Source organism: Arvicola amphibius, chromosome 11 (assembly GCF_903992535.2).
Source record: "Arvicola amphibius chromosome 11, mArvAmp1.2, whole genome shotgun sequence".
NCBI classification, from domain to species: Eukaryota; Metazoa; Chordata; class Mammalia; order Rodentia; family Cricetidae; genus Arvicola; species Arvicola amphibius.
Genome location: NC_052057.2, coordinates 1,973,861 through 1,993,157, shown reverse-complemented (window position 1 = coordinate 1,993,157; position 19,297 = coordinate 1,973,861). Strand labels below are relative to the sequence as shown.

Here is a 19,297-nt window from a genome sequence, read left to right as displayed (position 1 = left end):
GACAGCCTGAATCCAGACAGTGACCCTTAGTGACAGACCTCCCAGAGCTTTTCAGTAACTGTTCATTGCTTGAGATCCCGTCCAGATTCTAGAGTAACTAAGCAGCTCTTCATGAACCAACAGGCATTCCCTAATATGATTTTTTCCCTTAAGCTAACTCTTTACACAAGTGGTATTACAGTAGCCGTACTCGAGCACTAAAAGTCTGATCGTAGTGTTTGATTCACCCATCTTTGTATAGTCACATAACTTAAAGATATTATCCTTTATTTAGTCTCAAGTCTTTTCTACTCTTCAAAGCTTAGTTAATTATATATTCTTAATATCATATTTAGTAGTTAACATTATCATATGGTATTTTGCAGTGGTTTCTCTAGGTTCCCATCTTATTCACCAGATTAAATTGGTTGAGGTCAAAGCTGCATTAATTTTGTGGCATTTTCTGTGTTGTGCTTACTGAAGTTAATCAGGTAGTGCTGATTGGATATCAGTTATACTTTTGATTTCGACTGTTATAAGAGTTGTTTCTGAGACACTTAGCAGGTAGCATGAATTTTATACTTTGTTCTCATGGGAAAATAGCAGAATAAAGTAAAGTAGATATTAATTTAATTCTCAACATCTTTTGCAGTTGAAGTATACTGGAGAGAGAGAAAACTTTTATGTTCATGTGGTAAAATGGAAGAATTAGAGAGCTGGAGCCTCTGAGGCTTCTGATGTTTTAGAGTTGAACCAAAGGTTGCTTCAGCAGCAGCAGCAGCAGCAGCAATGGAGGAGCTTCTTCACTGGCTGAGATGTACTAGTAGCTTTGTCAGTCAGAGAAGCTGAGTTCTTCCAGTCCATGACTCTGCTAGAGCAGCACAGGGACAGCGGCTGGCTTCTCTTCCGCTGAGAACAGAAGGTTTACACGTAGATGAGACCACTGTACCTCTGTGACAGTAGGACTTTCTTCTTCCCTCAACCTCCCACTTGCTGTCTAATTGATGGGAAGGAACTGCTGTAATAGGGTGGTGTATCTGAGAGTATTGTGAGGTACAGGATTTATTAAGCTAGAGAAAGTGATGCCTCTAGGAGGGACATCTTCCTGTTGGTTTTGTGTGTCTGTGGACATGCATGTGTGGTGGTCAGGGGACAATTCTTGCAGAAGCTGGTTCTCTTTCCAGCTTTCAGGCCCAGTGGTTCAGACTCATGTTGTCGGGCTTAGCAGCAAGCGTCCTCCTCCACACTCAGCCATCTGCTGGTCCTGAACTATAACTTACCTGTTAGGTTTTATTTTCTTTTCTCTAGTTACTTTTGTTCATACTTTTAATAATCGCATGTTATGGGTGTTTTCTAGATGGTCAGTGTGTTTTTCCTCATTTGTTCTCACTCTCGCGGCTGTGCTTTTTTCGTTTTTCAGTTTTCTCACGCTTTTATTTTTAATTCGTTGCTTTTTTTCTTTCTTTCTTTTTCTTATTGTCGCTGTGGTTTTTTTGAGACAGGGTTTCTCTGTGCAGCCCTGGCTGTCCTGGAAGTCACTCAGTAGACCAGGTTGGCCATGAACTCGCAAAGTTCTGCCTCCTCCACACTGAGCCATCTTACTGGTCTTTGAACTATAACTTATCATCTGTTAGGCAAGACAATAAGCTGAGGATGCGTGGATGAAGAAGGGCGGGGTCAGGGGAGATGTCAGCCAGCTGTAAGGAAGCAGGATGTGTAGAAAATGAGGTAACAAGCCACGAGCCACATGGTGAAGCATAGATCAGAAATACGGGTTAATTTAAGTGTAAGAGTTAGCTAGTAACAAGCCTGAGATATTGGCTGAGCGTTTATAAGTAATATTAAGCCTCTGTTGGTTATTTGGGAGCAGGCGGTCGGGACAGGAAAACTCCTCCAACAGCCCAAGTAGTCAAACTACGGAGGCCATTCTCATTCAAACCGTCACAGGCAGCCAGCTCCTTACTCTTAGCTGTCTGTTTAGCCCAAGTTGTTCTTTTCTTAGTCAGAAGTAGTGATCAGGAGTAGGTGCTGGATTTTTATCAAAGTGCCTCTTGTAAAGATATGAAAATATGGTTTTCTTACTTAGAAAATGATTTTATATATATGTGTGTGTGTATATATACATACACTCTTGGTGTGCACACAGACCTACGCCACCCCTTCTTTCCAGGATCTGAGAGCAGCTTTAGGCATTCGTTCTTCTGCCATCAAGTGGGCTGTGGGGTTCAGACCCTGGTACACTCGGGGAGCAGCAAATGGGGTTCAGACTCTGGTACACTCAGGGAGCAGCAAATGGGGTTCAGACTCTGGTACACTCGGGGAGCAGCAAATGGGGTTCAGACTCTGGTGCACTCGGGGAGCAGCAAATGGGGTTCAGACTCTGGTGCACTCAGGGAGCAGCAAATGGGGTTCAGACTCTGGTACACTCGGGGAGCAGCAAATGGGGTTCAGACTCTGGTGCACTCGGGGAGCAGCAAATGGGGTTCAGACTCTGGTGCACTCGGGGAGCAGCAAATGGGGTTCAGACTCTGGTGCACTTGGGGAGCAGCAAATGGGGTTCAGACTCTGGTGCACTCGGGGAGCAGCAAATGGGGTTCAGACTCTGGTACACTCAGGGAGCAGCAAATGGGGTTCAGACTCTGATGCACTCGGGGAGCAGCAAATGCATTTGCCTGTGAAGCTATCTAGACAGGTCTGTTGGCTTTTAAAAATTGCTGAGCGACATTATTGACTCTGTGATAAACCATATTTGCTTGTAAAGGCATTTCTTACTCAGTTTCTATATTGTTGGATTGAGTTTTCTTTTTTTTTCTTTTTTTTTTTTTTCGAGACAGGGTTTCTCTTTGGCTTTGGAGCCTGTCCTGGAACTAGCTCTTGTAGACCAGGCTGGTCTCGAACTCACAGAGATCTGCCTGCCTCTGCCTCCCGAGTGCTGGGATTAAAGGCGTGCGCCACCACCGCCCGGCTGGATTGAGTTTTCTTATATTTTGTAGAGGATTTTTGTATATGTTTGTGAAGGATGTTTTTCTTCTGGAATAATGTCCTTTGGTGTTTTGTGTTGAGACATACTTCTTCCTCGGCTGTCTAGGAGACATTGTCTTTAGGTGGAACTTTGTTGTGTGTGTGTGTGTGTGAATGTTACACTGCAATTGCTGAGAGCCCAGCAAAGCATGGTGCTTCCTGTCTTGGAATGATTTGTAATGGCAGGTTTGTTTTCTTTGTATGTTAATTGGACTTTTCTTAGATGGATTTTAGCAGTCCATATCTTTCAGAATGAAATGATTATTTCCTCTCAGTTGCAGAATTTATAGGCACAGTGCGTCCCCTAATTGGTTACTGCTTGTGAGGGCTTTTGTGGTAATTCATGCTTTCGTGCTCTTGTTGACAGGGTCTTCCTTTTCGTTTCATGTGTTGGTTTGGCTGGAGAGCTTCTCAGTTTTATTAAGTGTTCCAGAGAACCGACTTTTGCACTTACTGTTTTCCTGGTTTGTTGCAGTGCATCAGCTGGCTCAGCTCTTTGTCTTGTCATCTTGCTGCTGTTTTGAGTTTGCCTTGGTCACTCTGTCCAGTTTTTTTGCTCCTTCCATCCCCTCTTCCGCGTCTCTGTCCTCTCCTCTCCATTTCTTCTCCTTTTCTCTTTGAGATGGGCTCTCCCTCAGTAGCCCACGCTGGTCTTGAACATGGAGTCTTCTTGCAGATTACAGATAAGTGCTGTTTCCTTTACAGTTTCTTCCAAGCTGTGCCTGGACTGCATCACGCACATGGATATGTTGTATGCTATATTCATTTAGTTCAAACTATTTTTAAAATTCTCTTCAGACTGTTTTCATGGGATCAGTTGTTTTTTAATGGAAAGAGAAATGCTTTAATTTTTTTTTTTTAAATAAGGTTAGTCCTAGTCTTAACTTGCTTTGTAGCCAATTGGGTGGTAGAAAAAGATACTGGGACTGTTAGTGCAGTAATATCTTGCCTAGTGACAGGTTATACCCTGAAAAGTGGTGTTGGTAGGCAGTCCCATTGTTGATTGTTAGCAGGCACTTGCACAAACCTAGATGGTACAGGCCAGTTGTTCCAAGTATCTCTTGTTGTAATCAAGATGTGGTGAACCTGAGGTACAGTCTGTGCTGGAGCGACACACTGATAGTTTTTATGGCCTGTGTGTTTGTTTTTGAGAGAGGATCTTAGTCCTGGTTGCCCTGGAACTTGGTATATATTCCAGCCTGGCCTCAAACTTACAGCGATATCCCTGCCTTTGTCTGCTGAGTGCTGGCATAATGACATTGCCGCCAGTCAGTAAATGTTTTTATAAGTGGAGAGTACACTTTAAAATAATGATGAATGATGTACTAATGTATACATCAGTGGCATGATCATGTGTCATTAGCATGCAGCCTTCGGTGGACATAACTGTGTATGTACTATTACATACTGAAGGCACAGTGTGTTGTTTTACACCAGTGTTACCACAAAGACACACAAGGTGGGCGATGTCAGGAAAACTGCTCTGATGCTCTTAGTGGTAGAAAAGTTTCTTCTCTGAGATTTCAACCTATGGGACCACCTTCATATGAAGTATGCCGTTGATCATACCAGCATACCCTGCACTTTATTAAGGAAATAGAAGTGTATCATGAGGTCCTTTTAGTAAAAATTTAGCTTTTTTTTTAATAAATAAAAAGCTTCTCATGGCATGCAGCCTTTAAAACTATGCCTGAAGGAAAAGATAATAAGATAAGGTGGAGAAAATGAATTAGTTTACACTAGGCTCATATGTGAAATATTGTAATTAGGGTAGATTAAATGGGTGGTGAGAAACTTTGAATTGACCTGTAGTTTAAGATCCGATGTTGATGTATCGCTGGTAGCTGCCTCCTGTTCATGGGGAACGCACCCCATGATGCCAGTGCGTGCTTGAGGCCTCACATGGGATGGAATAATGTAGATCCCGTGTGCCTCTTGGAAAGTTGAGGGTTTTGATCTTTCCTGTAAGCAGTGGTTTTTGTCCTGTGGGTTGTCTTTCTTTGAGGTGAAAACATTCAAAATCCAGCTGTTTTAGAAAACTGCGTCATGTTACTGTTAATTGTGTTAGTTATACTGTAGGCGACTGTGCCTGGGTAAGCGCTGGGTCGCTAAGAGTCGGTGTCTGCACGGCGCTGCTGTTGGTGACTAGTGCGCTAAGTGTCGGTGTCTGCACGGTGCTGCTGTTGGTGACCAGTGCGCTAAGTGTCGGTGTCTGCACGGCGGCGCTGCTGTGGGTGACCAGTGCGCTATGTGTCGGTGTTTGCACGGCGCTGACCAGCGCGCATCTCTGTTAGAGACTTCACGCTTCCATTCCCACGGTCTTTCTGAGATCTCTGGGCCATCAGAAATCATAAAATTGGGTACCCACAGTCTGTTTCTGTGGGCCCTAGATAAGACATGATCTGTTGTCTTGCCTGTGGTCACTGTGGACCCCTACCTTCAAAGTAGACCCCCCCCCCCCCCCCCCGTGTTACCTAGAGGTACAGATCTCTCAGGAGTAAGAATTCAATAGTTAATCTCTTTGTCGTTCAGGAAGACAAATTTCTTATTAAGGGGTTTCCTCCTTTTGTTACAGAATGGATACCTCTGCAGCTAACATTTACATTAAAGGATGCTGATATTGCTCTTAATCAGTGACAGACAAGAACCTCTCACAGAAACTCCCAGTTCTTGCTGAGTGCAGCTTTCTCCCCCAGCCAAATTCTTTGAGTCCCTCTCTAATAGCTGCTGTCTGAGGAGACGCTTAAGTTCATCAGCACCTGGAGAATGTTGAGGGAGCTTATCTTCAAGGCCTGGGTTTGCAAATAAGTGGATTTGCAAGATGACTCAATAGTTAGAGGTGCTTGCTGCCAGGTCTTCAACCCAAGTGGGACCCGTGGGTGGACAAAGAGAACACACTTCCATGAGTTGTTCTCCGACCTTCCTGTGTGTCCTGTGGCACTGTGTGCGTACACATACATGCCTGTGCATCCACTAAACAGGCAACAAACAAATGTGGAAAGAAAGGAGAACAGGTAACAGTACCAGGCAGACCTGCTGTTGTGAATTATAAAGTAGGTGTCTATTCAGATGTGTTAAAAATTCCACATTTAAAAATTAAATCAGAATGCTAATTTAGTTTAGAGAAAAATAGAAATTGTTTACATCAAGAGACAGTGATTAGTAAATCAAATGGAAAAGTAAAATACAAAGAAATGAAAATACTTATATTTTAAGTAGCTCTGAATGGAATTTTTGTTTTTTTTTTTTTTGACCATTACCCATACAAATTGTAACCAACATTTTAAAAAAGAAAAACATTCATAATTTATTTTTTGGGAATGTGGGCATAGTTTTTTAGGCTACTTTTTGCTGATTGGGGGTGCTGATAATCTTATGGGGACCTAAAGAAAATTTAGAATTATGGTCAAGGCCTGGCTGGAGTATCCTGTGAGGCATGATCATCTTAGGCAACAGCAGGATATAGAACATCTGGGCCATCTGCTCCTATTGGAGATTTTTTAGGGGCTCTTTTTCTGATCAAACCTATTTTTTAAAATCTAGAATGAATCAACAGCCTCTCATTTCCTGTGGAAAAAAAAGCAAAATCTCTCTCTCATTCTCTCTCTCTCTTTTTAAAGTAACATACCTTTTGACTTAAATTTTGAAGTCAAGGCATTTTTAAAATACATATAGTGGATTAATCCAACAGCATTTATAATCAAATGTTGCTCCTTTCTCAGCAGTCATACAATTCAAAGACAACACAATAATATACAGTATCCAGACTCTGTGTATTTTTTATCTTTCTATGCCTTTATTTTAAACTTTATTTTTTTATTTTTATTTTTAATTTTTGGCTTTTTGAGACAGGGTTTCTCTGTGTATCTTTTTGACTGTCCTGGAACTCACTCTGTATACCAGGCTGTCCTTGAACTCACAGAGATCTGCCTGCCTCTGCTTCCCAAGTGCCAGGATTAAAGGTGTGTGCCACAATATCTAACTACTCTCTGTTTTTCTTTTAAGGACTTTATTTTTTCATAAGCTTACATATATTTTTAGACTTATTGTAAACCATTTAGAGGGATTTTTTAATTAGAAACTATCTTTTCTGTATATCTCTCTTTTTTGACCACCCGAGTCTTTAATTTGCTAAATGATATGGCAAAGATTAAGGCTGGCTGGCTGGGTCCACTCCATTTCTTAGCTTTCTGAGAGTCTAGCCTTATGGCATGTTTATTCTCACAACTCTGTGGTTTCTTAAGGTCCCTGGAGCACCAAGAAACATGTTGTTGGCAATTCATAAACACCATTTAAGTGTTTGGTGGCAGGGCCTTTTAAAAGAGCTGCAAAGTTTTGCAGCTAATGCTGAGTCAGGAAGCCTCTCTTAAATAAGATACATTTGCAAAGAGAGCAAACCTGAGAAAATGCTGCTACCAAGAAGTCCTGATTAATGCTGTTATTTTGTGTGTAGAATTACTTCCCAAGCTCTCTCAGGTTTTCTGTGGATGTAGTTGCCCCATGTTGGGCGCCATTTGTTGACAGAGGTTTCTGGTCCCAAAGAAACACACAGAGGTCTACATTAATTATAAATTGGTTGGCCTAGTAGCTCAGGCTTCTTATTAATTCTTATAACTTATATTAGCTCATAAGATTTGTCTGTGTTAGCCATGTGGCTTGGTACCTTTTTCGGCGAGGCAGTCACATCTTGCTTGCATTGTATCTGGCTTCCTCTATGTCTGGTGATGACGGTAGACAGAGCTTTCCTCTTCCCAGAATTCTCTTGTTCTTATTGCCCCGCCTCTATTTCCTGCCTGGCCGCCCTGCCTATATTTTCTGCGTGACTACTGGCCAATCAGGATTTTATTAAACAAGTACAAGAAACAAATCTTTACTGGGTAAAACCATTGTCCCACAGCAGGAATCGACCATTGTCAATATTAACAAGAATTTTAGGCATATAAAAATATTTATTTGCAGAGTGTTTCTTCAGTAGGTTAATAAAACTTCTTTAAAAGGAATTTTTTAAAAAAATCTTAGTTTTCTAAACAATAGGACTGAATAGTTATCTTTAAAAAGGTTTTACAAATTTGTGGCATGAATTGAGTTGAGTGCAGCTATTGTGTTGAAGCAGATGGCTTAGTCGTCATTAAAAATGAAGTGATTAACAGCAAAAAAGGATAAATATATGCTTTTTAAAGTCCACAGTGAAGTGCCTGGCAAATAGTCAGTTCCCTAAATATTATTTAGTACTTCTGTTCCTGGTGCTTTGAACTTAATGAAACTTGGGACTTGACAGAGATGATTTCTACTGTAGTTACTTTTATTAAGTTACATAACTTAAATCTGACTTCTATAAACAGTAAAATCAACTTGTCAGCTTATACATAATTTTTTGCTATGGATAAAATATTTTAATATTTTAAACTTTGCCAGTGTTCTGATAGTTTATTAGTTCCTCCATCTATTACTTATGCAAGTTATTTTTAAGAACATGAAAATTTTGTTTAAATTAGGCAGAGTATGTTTAATTTTGACATTGAATCATTTTTATTTTTATTTATTTAGGAAATCTCAGCAATCCACGAGACTTTTAGAAGGCTCTCTAAATACTTGGTAAGTGCTTGGTTTTCTTGTACTTTTGCATGTTCCTTAAATTTATGTATATGTTCTATATATACTTCTGATAACAGTAAGTTAAATTGTAATAAGAATTATATTTGTTTTCATTTTTACCTAGGTACGAGAATTTCTTCTCTTTATATCTTTTGTGATCCCTCTACACATTGTGTCTAGAAAATCAGGTTAGTAATCAGGAATAGCATTTGAGTTAAATATGACTTTTCCTACCTGAGATTTTATAGTAATGACCTATTAATTGCCAAAAGACATGCATATTTATTATTATTGTTATTATTACTATTCTATTTATTGGTTTACTGTTCCTTAATGTATTAAATCTTGTTTACTACATTGTGTCAGCGTAAACACTATCACTGAGGGTCAGCATCTGTCATGTTTCCAGTCTATTATTTTAATTTCTTTGTTTTAAGATTAAAATGAAAGCTTTTGTAGTTGCCTCTAATTAAGAATCTGTTAGGTTACCACTTCACTAGCGAACACGGTTTCTCTAGTCCTCAACCCCATCTCTGTATGGGATCTGTGCGTACACATGTGAGTTCAGACGTGTGCGTGCTTGCTGAAGCCCGAGGAAGATGGCAGGTGTCCTGCTTTATTACTCTTTGATCTTACTCTCTTAAGGCAGTGGTGGGGTTACAGCCCGTGTGACTGTGCCCAGCTTTCATGTGAGTGCTACGAATCAAAGCTTAGGTTCCCCTGCTGGCACAGCCATCCCCCCAGCCTGTCTCTCGTTCCTGCTTCTCCTAGATAGTCCTCTTCCCCACCGTCCATCCATGCGCCCATGCATCCACCACACACATATTCTGCATATAATATTTTCCTTTTCCTGAGTGTGGCTTAAACGTCGATTAACATGATGCTCTCATGTCTACCCATTTTCTTAGACAATCTTTTCTCTTCTTCATAGCTGTGGGGCGGGGACCTCCGTAATGTGTATGCGCTACCATTTCTTTGTCCGTTCCTCGCGTCATGAATCGTGCTGCAGTAGTAGATGCTGATATGCAGGCACTATTTGGTGTGCTGACTTAGGTTCTTCTGGAAATGTGCTCAGGAGTGGGATAGCCTCACATGGAGTTCTGTGTGTAGTTTTCTGAGGATCCCCTATGCTCTTCTCCATGGATATGCCAGCTTATGTGCATTCCTTTTAATAGTGAAAATTTTAAAGTGATTAAGTGTTTTACAAAACGGACAAAATGCTTAGACATCTGGTAATCAAGTACCATGATATAGTTTATGGTTGTGAATATAATCACCAAAGTGTTTATTTCATTAGTTAAAGGGGAGTTCCTAGAGACATAAAGAACTATGAAGTGAACAAACATCCTTTATGTACTAAATCATAACAAGTGTAGCAAATGTTACTCTGAGTGCAAGTGTTCAGTACATACTTGGGACTTGTAGCATATTCAGGAGCATAAGACAGAGCAAAGATAGCAGATACAGATTTCTTCTGCTTTACAGTGTGGCAACTGATTCTGGAGTGTATATACAGAAAGGGGAGTGATCCTCAAGTATATTCAGTATACACTGTACTTGTGGACTAGTCAGTGATCCTCGAGTATATTCAGTATACACTGTACTTGTGGACTAGTCAGTGATCCTCGAGTATATTCAGTATACACTGTACTTGTTGACTAGTCAGTGATCCTCAAGTATATTCAGTATACACTAGTACTTGTGGACTAGTCAGTGATCCTTGAGTGTATTCAGTATACACTGTACTTGTGGACTAGTCAGTGATCTTTGAGTGTATTCAGTATACACTGTACTTGTGGACTAGTCAGTGATCCTCGAGTATTTTCAGTATACACTGTACTTGTGGACTAGTCAGTGATCCTCGAGTATTTTCAGTATACACTCTCCTCACAGCTCAGGCTGCTTTCATTGCCCTTCTCCCCTTTGACTCCCCTCTCTAAGCAATTGGTGATGGAGTTTCTGCTTGTTAGAGCTTGCCCGTTTTGGACATTGGTTAAAGTGGCACCACACAGTATTGTTCTTTTGTGCCTGGCTTCATTCTCTTAGCACAATACTTTTAGCATTATATGTGTCATATCAGTATTTAATTTATTTTTATAACTTATTAGGTCATTTGCATGCTATGTTTTATTTAGTCATTCATCAGCTAATAGACCAGGTTTTTGATTGGTATGAATGTATGTGTTGTGAGCTTTCTTGTGTAAGTTTTTTGTGGCTGTATATTTTTATTTCTTTAGAGCTTATGTGGATTGATACTTAGTCCTTCGTGTTCCTCTTCAGGTTGTACTTTTCAGCAATACACAGGTTCTAGTTTTTCCACATTCTCTTGAACATGAGAGTGCCTGTATTTTATGCCTGTGTTTAGTGTTCCTAGTTGGTGTGAAAGGGCATTTCATTGTGGGTGGTTTCATTGCTTACTGATCATTTGTGGTCTCTGAAGGAAGAGCTATTCAAGTTCTTTACTCATGTTCAGCTTATATTATACTTTTAATTTTGAATTGTGGGTATTCCTTATAAATTGTGACTACTAGACCTTTGTCAAATATGAGTATTTTCTCCTAGTCTTTGGATTATCTTTTTACTTTTAAAAAATGTCACTGGAAAAGAATGAAAGATTTTAGTCTTGATAGAGTTCAGCATTCATTTTGTTGTGTAGTTACAGGTTTATTTTAAGATAAGTATTTACTGATAGTCTGTGTGTGTCACACGTCATCACAGTCCGTAGAGAACACTGGTATTCCTTGTGTCTGATGTCCAGAGTGCAGAGGAAGTAGTTCCGACTGTATTTGTGCTTCAGCGTCCCACGCACTGGGATCCGGCAGTTTAACATGCCTGCTTGTGACTTCTGTTCTTGAAAGAAAATGGATCCATACAAGATGTATCTTTTTTTTTTTTTTGACTGAATATGTTTTTCAACTTGTCATGTGGCTTTGGGTGGCTGAAAACTTTTCTAGAGTAACACAGACAACACAAGGCTGATAGAAGAGCTGGAACGCTGGGGAGAAGCCCTGAGGCAGGACACTGCAGCGCTGTGAGCATACATCTGAGTACAGCCTCTCCCCACTTCTCCCACTGCCCACCATAAACTCCTCAGGGGCCAGGGCAGTGTCCCAGGCGTTAGGCTCGTACGTGAGAAGGCGTGGTTCAGAGATGAAGGGACTGAGCACAGGTAGTAGCCGCACACTGTGAAGGAAACAGTTTGGAGTTTCTGCCCACAACACCAAGATCAGAAGTTCTTTTGAAAGAATATAGCCAAGTCCAGATATGCTGTTATATTTTTACATTGTCTGGTTCCCTCCAGAGTTATTAGATAGGCATGGGAAGCAGATAGGACTCGTTTTCAGATTTAGTAAATTAATAAGTGGGAACTGACTCTGAGTAGGGCCAGGTAATGACTGAAGATTTTAAAGTAACTCGTGAGTCTCATCAGAGGAACCGAGAAATCCTGTGTTGAAAGAATTCAAGGAACACACTTAGGAGTGGACAGTTGGAGCTTGGAGAGCAGCAGCAGTGATGCCTTACAGAAGCAGGAGAGCGCTGTAGGGCTGTCTGGAAGGAGTTACTTAAATAAGCAAAGAGGAGAGTCTGTTAACTTAGAGTAATAAAAGTCGTCACCTGGAAGGCTGGGGAGGATTGAGAATAGAGACAGAAGAGAGTGAAAAACCTGTTAGAGAGACAGCCGTCTGTCCGCGTCACAGTAGGGTGAATAATGGCTGGGGTTCTGTCTGGTGGGACGTGCAGCCTACAAAACCAAGATGCTCAGGCAGAGCCAGCATGAAAGGCTCCTCATCTGGTCACCCACGTGGTTGAGCCGCTCAGTTGTCACAGAGACAGAGGAAACCCTGAAACAGTGTTGGCCAGAAGACAAGGAGTTGGTCCCTCAGGAAGCCAGAGGGAAAGCCATCACATGTGACTTCTGTGACTGTGTAGTTCTAAAGCAAAGCAAAGACAAGTTCAGATAGAGAAACACTGGGATCTCCTACCGTCTGACTGCAGTTCCAGGTAGTTCTAAAGGTTCAGATAGAGAAACATGGGGATCTCCTACTGTCTGACTGCAGTTCCAGGTAATTCTAAAGGAAATCCATCAGTTTGAATGGAAATAGCCCTAAATGGCAGGGCCACCTATTAAAAGAATTCACATCAATGGTAATAAATATTTACTCTAATTTTTTTCTGATTATAAAAAATCTGCATGCTTTTTCCTTACCATAAAAATAAAAACAGCAAAATATAATTCTATATTGTTGACTAAATACTATGTACGTGAAAACATTTATCAAATTGTGCTGTTTCTTTTTGACTAAATTTTGATTTTATTGATGAGGATCTTCATTGTGCTCATGTGTATTTGAATGAGTTTCTCATGAAATACCTGAGACATGATATGCCAGACAGTGTTTAATAATGCTATGACAAATGGATGTTGGCTGCTGTTTATTCTCTTACACTTTATTATATGAAATCTGCTTACATTTTAAATTTCTGCTCAGGATTTTTAGTAGCATATTTTTACTTCTTCAAATGTGAAGATTTTATAACATAAACTTGCCGTTCTAACTGTTTCAGGTAGGCAGTTCAGTGACATTGATTATATTCACATTGCTAGGTGCTTATCACTGTCCATATCCAGAGCTTTCCCCTACTCCTGCCAAAGCTCTGTGCTAAGTAAGCACTGTCCCCCAGCTCCCAGTTTCTCTTGTTTCAGCATTGGTAGAGGGTCTACCTTAGCCAGTGAGTGCTCTGTGTATTCTACAACTGCGTATGTAGCTGTTTGCAGACCTTCTAAGTGTGGGGTTGATTTTCAGAAGTTTTTATCTGAAGACCATTTTATAGTTTTGCCTTTACATTTCATACCTTTTATTTTAGAAATTCTTTTAATATCTCTGTATTCCCTGGCTGTCCGAAAACTTGCACAGACCAAGCTGGCCTCAACTTTGCGTTGGATCTACTACCCTAGACTCTGGAGGGCTGTTTGTCAGCTTGTGCCACCTTGTCTGACTGTTTGTATTTGTTGTTTTGTGTTGTAATTTGGAAGGCTGAATCCTGATTTTCAAGGGCTCTGTTGTGTCTTGTTCTGAAGGACCCTTCATTTGTGATTAAGAATGTTGAAATGAAGAGGCTAGGAAGAAAAAGGTGAGAGAAAGATGCCTAAGTCATAATGTGCTTTGAAGGAGAGAGTGACCAGTAATCTGGGGACTCAGTAAGCCTTCTGCAGGCCATAAAAGTAAAGGAGAGCAAATTAACTTGGCCTGCCAGCATTTTGGATTTAGCTCAGTGAAACTAGTTTTGAACTTGTGGTTTCAAGAACTTTGAGCCAACAAATGTATTTTCTGCCAGTGAGTTTGTGGTAGTTTGTGGCACAGCCAGGCAAGCAGGTGCAGACCTTGGTCCCTATCCATGGAGTGTTGCCATTAAACAATCCTTAGATGCTTGTGGGAGAACGTGGGGAATATGTAACAAGTGGTAGAACGTGAATGGAGACAGCCTAGCTTGCCTTGAATAAGGTAAAATACAAAAGATTTGCCGATGAGGCCTCAGAAGGAGATGGGGCTAGAGAGGTGGTCCAGTAGGTAAGGATACCTGCTGCCCGTGCAGAGGACCCGAGCCAAGTTCCCTGCACCCACACTGGGCAGCTCCCGACTTCCTGCACCTCTAGCTCCAGGAGATCGGATGCACTTCAGGGCCTCTGCAGGCACATACAACCATGTGCCCACAGTACATACATGTATACAAGCATATACATGCCCACACACAAATAAGTAAATAAAAATACAAGGAAAAGGAAGCCTGTTTTCTTAAGGAATCAGTGATGGCTGGCAGAAGCAGCGTTAGAGGCCCCGCTGGTGAAGGCCGTCTGCGGTGCACGTGTGGAGCTGCTACTGACTGACTTGAGTGACGGTCTTTCTTTCATTGTGCAGCTTATTTTTCAGCACGGACTCAGTGGGTGTAGAATTTCTTGGTGGGCTAGACTGGCTGGTCCGTGAGCCCCTGCATCCGCCTGCGTTTGCCTCCTCAGTGGTAGGACTGCAGGTGCGTGCGAGCCTTTCTGCATGGGGATCTGACCCAGGTCCTCACAGCACAGCAAGTGTTTCACCTACCTAGCCGTCCTCAGTCCCTAAATTTATATTTTCATATAACATCAGTATTCCTCGGAGGAAACATCTTTTAGAGCTGGGGATCAAACCTGAGGACTTGCACGTGGTGGGTAAGCGCTACCTCTGAACTATTTCCCTAACCCTATATATGCTTAGGCATAAAGACTTTGAGACTTAGTATTTTTCGTTTTGTTTTGTTTTTGATTTTGATTTTTGAGACAGGATTTCTCTTGTATAACTCTGGCTGTCCTGGAACTTGCTCTGTAGACCAGGATAGCCCCGAACTCAGAGATTTGTGTGCCTCTGCCTCCCCAGTGCTGGGATCAAAGGCGTGCAGCACTACTGCCCTGCTATTTTGAGACTTATTTTTGGACACATGGACATGTAAAAAGTTAACCCAAGGTTCAGAACTTCCTTGCTTGAGATTTAAAATTTGAATTTATGATGAAAACAGTTATTTAGCAGAAGCCGTTCAGATGAGCTTACTTACTGAAAAAAGTTACTTGTAAAGTAGAAGTGCATTGTTTGTAGAATCATTTTAGGTGGTAACATTTGGTAGTGGCTAATTAGTACATTTGGATTATAAATATCATACGCTCAGCCTTTACCTCCCTTCTAAGTCCTTTTGTTCTACAGTGGGGTCTTGTTTTCTGGTGGAAGCATATGCAATAATAATTGTGTTTTTAACCATCACTAAGTTGAAATTCAGTGTTTAAAGTAAGATGTAATGCTACTTAGTATGGAATTTCTAAATATTACAGTTCCCTCTTGTGTCGCTTCAGAGTTACTGCAGCATGCTCAGCCTTTCCACCGCTGTTTAGCAGTCACCGGCGAGCTCGAGCTGCTGCTGGGCTCTCGGGGCCACAATCCCACGTGTGCCAGTCACACTGTTAGCATTTCTTTAGTAGCTGAATTTAGAACCCTCATGCTGAAAATTCCTTGTAGTTAAGTGCCTGTGGGAGATTGGGTAATGCGGTGGGTGCCAGTGGGAAGCACAGGCACTGCACAGTGTCAGGCATTAGCGTGTCTCTGCTGGGCAGTGTGTGTTGGGGGTCCAGGCCCCGGGGGCTCCTTGGGGTGAGTGATGGGAGAAGGTGGGGCAGCTCTGGTACTCTCTCTGCTTAGATGTTCATGAGACAACATGGAGAATTTAGATATTGAGTGGTGTTAATGGTTATGGAAATACAGTTAATGTGATGATACCATCTGGTGATTGTGTGAACACAAGAGAGAGGCGTTTGTGAGGTCATGTGTGGGTGTGGGAAGTGGTGTGAGTGAATGTGTGCGTGTGTAGTATGTGTAGGAACGGTGTCTGCAACTTAATTTAGAATGCCTGCAAAGAAAGAATAGACAAGCAATCTTGGCAGTGTTGTTTTGAGTTGAATATGGGTGTGATAGACACAAATCTATAAATATACTCCTCTTTTTTTGCATACTGGAAACTTCATTTAGAATGTCCATTTTTCTCCCCAATGACTGTTTTGTTCGTGCCGCTCCTCCTCTCCTGACATTTAAAAGTGATCTGAAATATTATAAATCTTTTACTTAGATTTTTGTTATAGAAATGAGGCTTTTGCAAACCATTTAATCTTTTCTCCTGTAATTTTCTCATTGGTGCCTATCACCATTTATTATAAGTAATTATTTTGCTTGTTATGGTTTTTTAAAAAACTTTATTTTGTCTTTGTTCCTGGAATGTGAGTTTAATGCTTGTGGAAGAGATTTCTGTTTCTTGAAATGTCTTTGTTACTCTTCTTGCCTAGTGCATTAGATGCTTAGTAAATACTTGAGTGATTGGTTGAATGGGAATTAGTTCTGGAAGATCAAGGACAGAACCAAAGAGAATGTTTTGAAAGTTAATCTGTGGGCGTATGGGAACCTTAACTTGTGAAAACAGTAGTGAGCTCATCTGTGCAGATCTAGAAGGTAAGTCACCCTTGCTTTTATTGTGAAACCTTGCTATGCCAACTATGCACTGTAGCGCCAACAACAGGAATTACTCTATGTTATTGGGCCACTTTCCCAGTTGTTTTCAAAATGTTATCTGATTTTTGAGACAAAATCTCCCTGTGATTTTCAGCTTACATGGAAGCAGTGCTCCTGGTTAGCTCGGACTGTCCGGGGCGTCATGCCTGTGCCACAGTGGCTGGAGATTAATTGTACATGTTCTTCTTTCATTTTTAAGATTTATTTTATGTGTGTGAATGTTTTGTGTTTGGTGTCCATAAAGGCCAGAAGAGGGTGTTAATTATAGATAAATATGGACCAGTTGAGAAGAGTGTTCTATTGTAGAATTGTGTTATGTTTGTAGTTTCTGTGGGTGGATGAAGGATGGATGGATGGATGGAGCTGGAGATCTAATCCAGGGCCTTGTGCATGCTGGGCAAGCTTTTAAGGCTGCTACTAAACATGGATCCTGTTGTTTCCTCAATAATTGGAAATTAATTCAGTATTCATAATACAGTATTTAGTTTTTTAAAGTAAAATTTTGACATTGAGTTACTCATAATTAAGAAGGAAACTAGTTAACTTTATTGAAGTAATCCTGAGGTCTGGGAATGTGGTTTAGTGGTTGTCGTGTGAATGAGAATGGCCCCTAGTGGTTCATGTGTTTGAATACTTGGTCCATAGTAGGTGAAACTGTTGGGAAAGGATTAGGAGGTGTGGCCTTGCTGGAGGAGGCATGTCGCTGGTGTGGACTCCGCCTCCAGCCTGCTGATAGCTGTCAGCTCCTGCCGTCCGCTGAGCAAGCCCCCAGTAAGTCTGTCTTCGTCATGGTGTCACCTCGCAGCAACAGAGCAGTGATCAGAGTGGCAGATCACTTGCTTACTGTGCTGAAGGCCCTGAGTTTCAGCCCTAGCACTAGAGAGGGAGAAAAAAAATCATGCTTTTAACTTACTCATGACCAAGTATTAATATATAATGTTACCTCTACTTCTTATACCGGGCCGTAGGTAGACTTGATTAAATATTCACTGTCTTTCTTTCAGAACAATATTATGGTCTCTTTTTTGACATTTTAAAAATGTTTATTTCTGTCTTTAAGTTATGTCTGTATGCAACCTAAGGGTCAATAGTACATTGAATTAGCTGACAGGGAAGAAAAATGATAAATAATGAAAATAACCATTATTGCTTATTCTGTTTTTGTTAGAACTAATTTAAGAGCCAGGGGATATTGGGGGTGGTGGGGAATGAGGCTGATGAAGCACTTCATGGCTGGAGGTTTCAGAAGCATTTTAGTGATGCTGAGGGGTAGACAGATAAGAGGCCCTGCTTTCATTGGGAGCAGCTTACATTTGCTGGGGACTTTAAATTGATGTTTGCTTTATTTTACACTCAATAATGTATTTCTCATCTGAGCATATTGCATATTTATTGGCAGTGTAAATTATGTCAAGTGTTATTGCTTGGTGTCTGTTCTTACACTAGCACAATGCATTAACTTTTTCATTAACTTTTTTTCCTCCCGTGCCTCCCGTATTTGCTAGAGAAGCATATGAACAGCAGTTGAGAACCTCTCCCCTAACGTCTCCAGCGTGTGTTCTGTTGTTAAATCATTTTAGAAACTTAGGCTGGTAGTCCTTTGTATTTTATGGTTGGCTGGTGTAGCAGCCGCACAGGGAAGTAGACTGCATGGCAGTCCAGCTCAGTTGCATCTGCAGGTGAGGGTTGAGCTTCTGTTCAGCATACACTGCCTTCAGCAGGCGAGGAAGAGGTTACTGAATGATTTTGCTTCTTTCCTTCTGTAGCTTTTATTTACAGAAAGTAGGTTTTCTCCCCCTGTGCAGTGCGTGCCTGGCTTAACTCTAACATTACTGTGGGAAGGACAGTGCACGGGGAAGGCAGAGACAGTGTTGGCTCTTGAGAGCTTAAAGAGGGAAGGAACGGAGCATGGTGCACACACAAATACAGAGCTTTTCAATGCACAGGACATAGGGTCTTATAATAGAAGCTATTTTGTTATTTTTGCTTGTCTTTTAAAAAAAAGATGTGTTAAAAAGAATTGACATTGGTACCTGGGTGTTCATTGTTATTTTGAATAGAGATTATTTTTTAAAAAGAAGACTAGCGTATTTGTACCTAATGTGCCTCTTTTATTCTGGGATTTTAGAAAGAATTATAATTACCAGATACAAGTAGCTATCTATATGTTATCAGGAAAGGTAGAATGTTTTAAGTATAAACATTTTAGGAGATGACTAACGTCTTTAATACTGCTTGCTTATATTTTCAAAGAGGGCTTCAGGTTTTAAAAGTTCTCTGTCTACTGAAATGCAGATGACCAAGGGTCAGGAGAGGTTCTGGATGGCTTTTAGGTATTGCCAGTACTTACGCACACAGTCACATCCGCTCTTCCCGGTGAGATTGAACATTACGGATGCTGCCAGTCTGACCCTGCTGCTCGTTTCTTCCTTGTCTGCACAGAACTTCATTTCTGCCCCTCTCAAGGCTGAGTCCAGTCTGCAGAGGGAAGTGTTGACTGTGTACGCGGTATACTAAGCCACCCTCCTACCCTCTCCCAGCACTACTCAAAGATTTATACTAGCTGCTATCCAGATTTTATTTTATTTTTTTAAGAAAAGATTTAGGCCTATGTTTCCTGT

The 19,297-nt window shown here is 41.0% G+C and overlaps 1 protein-coding gene across 3 annotated transcripts in view; it reads left to right on the top strand.

Annotated features, from left to right (window-relative positions):
- The window catches only part of Fbxw7 (F-box and WD repeat domain containing 7), a 144,733-nt gene that overhangs the window by 38,847 nt on the left and 86,589 nt on the right, over positions 1-19,297 (top strand). For 2 of the 3 annotated variants that reach the window (XM_038347427.1, XM_038347428.1), the window contains exons 2-3: positions 8,548-8,595; positions 8,720-8,783. The gene's annotated coding sequence lies outside the window, so the exon portion shown is untranslated. The remainder of the gene's footprint in view (positions 1-8,547; positions 8,596-8,719; positions 8,784-19,297) is intronic. The other variant, XM_038347429.1, reaches the window with a different exon arrangement.